Raw genomic sequence first — 5,372 nt, 5'->3', positions numbered from 1 at the left:
GGGGCGCCAGCCCTCAAACTTCAGAGAAGTCTGGCTGGTGCGACACGCCAGAGGCCAAACTTCAGAGAAGTTTTTGTGGCGCTTTGGCAGGCGCGGCGCCCCAGCCCTTTTGCCTAGCGACTTCCGACTTTTCTCTTCCGTTCTTTATCTCTAAACCACCCTAACTTCCATAGTTCCTTCTCCAAACACTTAGGATCAATTGTACCCTCAATATACAACCAATCTAACTCTAAAAACAACTCGGAAACATGAATCAACTTACCCCCAAGCATCAACAACTCAACCAACAAGAATTCTACAATTTGTTCTTCAAGAACCTTACTTCTTCAACATGTAAACAATTCAAAACAATTGGATTGAAACAAGTTGGTGTGTGGGTGAACTAACCCAAAATTAAAAGATCTCACATACCTTAATAGGGATCACCCCCGACAAATTCCACTCCAAATGCTTGACGTTCTTGGCGAAATTTAGGCTTTTCTCCCTTTCTTTCTTCTTTTCTCTTTTCTCCAAGCCCTAAGCGTGAATTTAATTTTTATAATCTGACAAAAAAAATAAGTTTTTACCCCAATAAATCCCTAAAACGAATTAGCAAATAAATTAGAGAAAAGACTACTTTGCCCTTCCTTAATTCCGGATTGGGACTTTCCTCAATCCAACACCCAACTTCCGAAAGGCATAACTCACTCATACAATGTCGAAATCGCGTAAACCTCTCCAAAGGATTTCCAAACATATCAAGAGCTTCTCATAACTCATCCTGAGCTAGGAGTTATGGCCGTTTGAAAATGGCCAAAAGTCACTTTCTTAACTTAGACAAAAATTTCCAGATTTCCTTATTCTTTCCAAAAACCAATATTTTCATATATTAAAGTCTTTATAGTCTTTTCTAGGTGCGAGATGTTACAATATCTCCCCCTTGGGAACATTCTTCCTCGAATGAGCTTTATTTCACTAAGCTAAGGGTGTTAACATCTAGTTCAAACCCCGAACAAGTAAAAGCAACAATCAACATGCTCATTCATAATTCAAAGAGTACTAAGAAGAGAATTAGTACCTTAGTCCGCATTTTCTCCGGTTTCAAAGAGATGTGGATATCTCTTCTTCATATCCTCTTCAGCTTCCCAAGTAGCTTCTTCAACAATTTGGTTCCTCCAAAGGACCTTGACTGATGCGACCTCCTTTGTTCTCAACTTGCGAACTTGGCGATCTAAAATCTGAATCGGAATCTCCTCATAAGATAAATTATCCTTAATCCCAACATTTTCAGTTGGTACTATCAATGAAGGATTTCCCATGCACTTCTTTAACATAGAGATGTGAAATACCGGATGAATTGCTACTAACTCTTGAGGTAGCTCTAACTCATAAGCTACATTGCCAATTTTCTTGACTATGCGATAAGGTCCAATACATCGGGGACTAAGTTTCCCCTTCTTTACCAAACCTCATAACACCCTTCATAGGCAAAACCTTCATATACACCCAATCATCTACTTCGAACTCTAGTGGCCTTCTCCTAACATCTGTGTAGGATTTTTGACGACTCTGTGCCGTTTTCAAACTCTCTTGAATCACCTTCACCTTTTCCATAGCTTGGTGAACCAAATTTGGTCCTATCAACCCTGCTTCACCAACTTCAAACTATCCAATAGGAGATCTGCATCTTCTCCCATAAAGAGCTTCATAAGGAGCCATTTGGATGCTAGCATGAAAACTATTATTGTAAGCAAACTCTATAAGAGGTAGGTGATCATCCCAATTTCCTTTGAAATCAATTACACAAGCCCTCAACGTATCCTCTAAGGTCTGAATAGTGCGCTCTGCTTTCTCATCTATCTGAGGATGAAAGGCAGTACTTAAATTCACCTTCGAACCCAAACCTTTATGGAAAGATTTCCAGAACTGTGTAGTAAATCGTGCACCTCTATCTGAAATAATGGAGACTGGAACTCCATGAAGTCTTACCACCTCCTGAATGTATAACCTGGCATAATCTTCTACCGAATGAGTAGTCTTTACCGGCAAAAAGTGGGTTGATTTTGTCATTCTATCGACAATCACCCAAATAGAATCATGTTGTCTGCGCGACCTTGGCAAGCCTGTGATGAAATCCATGTTAATCATCTCCCACTTCCATTCCGGAAGTTCTATATTCTGCGCCAAACCACCAGGCCTTTGGTGCTCAACTTTCACTTGTTGGCAATTTGGACACTTAGCGACAAATTCAGCAATGCCCTTCTTCATGCCATTCCACCAATAAACCTCTCTCAAGTCACGATACATCTTTGTGGATCCCGGATGAATGGAATATCTGGAGCTATGAGCTTCCTCCAGGATTCTCTCTTGCAGTCCATCTACCATAGGTACACACAGTCTACCTTGATATCTCAATACACCATCTCCCCCTTGTTCAAAAGCTAATACTCTTGCTTTGACTATTTGCCTTCAAGTCGAGCAAAATAGGATCTTGGTCTTGCTTTTCCTTCACTTCTGACACTAGTGATGATTCAGCCCCGTTCGTCACCACTATTCCTCCTTTTATGGAATCCATAAGTCTGACTCCCAGGCGTGTAAGTCTATGCACATCTTTGGCTAACTCCCTCTTTTCTTCCTCAACATGGGTGGTACTACCCATAGATAACCTGCTTAAAGCATCAGAACCACATTAGCCTTACCTGGGTGGTAAAGAATACTCATGTCATAATCCTTGAGTAATTCCAACCACCTCCTATGTCTAAGATTGAGCTCTTTCTGAGTGAACACATATTGCAAGCTCTTGTGATCTGTGAATATATCAACATGAACACCATACAAGTAGTGTCGCCAAATCTTCAAGGTAAAAACTACAGCAGCCAACTCTAAGTCATGGGTTGGATAATTCTTCTCATGAACCTTCAACTGTCTGGAGGCATAAGCTATCACCTTGCCATTCTGCATTAACACACAACCCAAACCAACTCTGGATGCATCACAATACACCATAAAACCCTGAGTACCTTCTGGCAAGGTCAAAACTGGGGCAGTAGTCAACCTCTTTTTCAATTCCTGAAAGCTTTTCTCACAAGCTTCAGACCATTGAAATTTCATTGTCTTCTGAGTCAACTTGGTCAAAGGAGACAAAATAGACGAGAACCCCTCTACAAACCTTCTATAGTAGCCAACTAAGCCCAAGAAACTCCTAATATCAGTTGGACATGTGGGTCTAGGTCAATTCTGCACTGCCTCAATTTTCTGAGTATCCACTCTAATTCCATCACCGGAAACTATGTGGCCCAAGAACACCACAGACTCAAGCCAAAACTCACACTTAGAGAACTTGGCATACAACTCCTTATCTTTCAAAGTCTGAAGAACTATTCTCAGATGGCTAGCACGATCCTTTTCATTCCTTGAATAGTTTAGTATGTCATCAATGAAGACGATAACAAACATATCTAAATAAGGTTTAAAGACTCTATTCATAAGGTCCATGAACGTTGCTGGTGCATTATTTAAACCGAACGACATAACCAGAAACTCATAATGACCATAACGGGTCCTGAATGTTGTCTTTGGAATGTCACATTCCCTTACTTTCAACTGATGGTAACCTGATCTGAGGTCTATCTTAGAAAAACAAGAAGCACCCGAAGTTGATCGAAAAGATCATCAATTCTTGGAAGAGGATACTTGTTCTTGATGGTAACCTTGTTCAATTGGCGGTAGTCTATACGCATCCTAAGGGAACCATCTTTCTTTCTCACAAATAAGACCGGAGCGCCCCAAGGTGAGACACTTGGTCGAATGAAACTTTTATCTAGGAGATCTTTCGACTGCTCTTTCAACTGTTTCAACTCTGATGGTGCCATTCTATATGGCGGAATAGAAATAGGATGAGTATTTGGAATGACGTATATGCCGAAGTCTATTTCTCTCTCAGGAGGGACTCCGGGTAGATCATCAGGGAAGACTTTTGGAAACTCTCTTACTATAGGAACTGACTGAATGAGAGGTACCTCAACACTTGAGTCGTTAACTCGGACTAAGTGATAGATACAACCCTTTGAAACTAACTTTCTCGCCTTAAGGTACGAAATGAAACGACCCTTAGGCACTACTGAACTACTACTCCACTCTATGACTGGCTCATTAGGAATCTGAAACTTGACAACTCGAGTTCTGCAATCTATGGAGGCATAACAGGCATGAAGCCAGTCCATACCTAGAATGACATCAAAATCTACCATATCTAGCTCCACTAGATCAGCCATAGTGTCTTTGTTATTGATGGAAACAGGACAATCACGATAGACTCTTTCTGCTAGAATAGACTCCCCAACAGGTGTGGAAACACAGAAGGGTTCACAAAAGTTTCTCAGGAAGAATCTCAAACTTATTTGCAACATAAGGAGTTACAAAAGACAAAACTTGCTCCTGGGTCTAGCAAATCATAAACATCAAAAGTAAAGACTTTGATCATACCAGTGACAACATCTGGAGAGTTCTTTTGCTCTTGACGACTGATGATTGCATAAAGACGGTTCGTTCCTCCGCTAGTACCTGAAGTTGCCCCTCTAGGTGCAGCTCTGTCTGGGGGAGCAACTGATGAAGATTGGGCCCTATTTGTCACACCCCAAACTCGAGGGGCACAACTGGCTCCTAATGCCAAAACTCAGGCCCGAGCCGACCCTGCTGAACCATTTGCTACTAGCGCATGGAAGCCACACACAAGATCATAAACTAACAAGTATATCTCGACTTAAAACTAAGCCCTCGGTCAGCAAGGCCCCAGTCAACTGATCTATAAAAGAAACAGCTACTCCCAGGAGATCATATAAATAAATAGCCAACTATCACAGAAGTCCTGATTGAGCCGTCGAGGCCAGCATGATATCTATACCAAAACTAAACGCATGTATATATCATTACAATACATCAAACAGCTCACAAACTTCAGCAAACCAACAACATAGGCCAGTATGGCCATAATGTAGCTATACACCCCACACACTAGTTTGCAAGCCTCTAAGAGTAGTAAAGATTAGTGGGACAGGGCCCAGCCAACTCATAAAGATATATACAACAAAAGGTAACAAACCTCCCAAATCTGGTAGCTCCGGAGGAAAAGGGTTAGCCAACCAAATAAAAGTCAATCCTGCTGCTGAGGAGGTCTACTCGGTCGTCTGTCAGGACCTGCATGCATGAATGCAGCCCCCTAGGCAATGGGGCGTCAGTACAAAATAATGTACAGAGTATGAAAGGCAATAGACTATGAGGAGGTATCCTGATATACTGGAATAATCTGATAAATAAATCAAGGATAAGATAAGTGTACTGACCTGCTCCTAAATCTAAACGTATCAAAAATAATAAAACAACAACCTAACCAA

This window comes from Solanum tuberosum, unplaced genomic scaffold (assembly GCF_000226075.1).
Source record: "Solanum tuberosum cultivar DM 1-3 516 R44 unplaced genomic scaffold, SolTub_3.0 scf00067, whole genome shotgun sequence".
In the NCBI taxonomy this organism is placed as follows: domain Eukaryota; kingdom Viridiplantae; phylum Streptophyta; class Magnoliopsida; order Solanales; family Solanaceae; genus Solanum; species Solanum tuberosum.
This window is presented reverse-complemented; position numbering follows the sequence as displayed.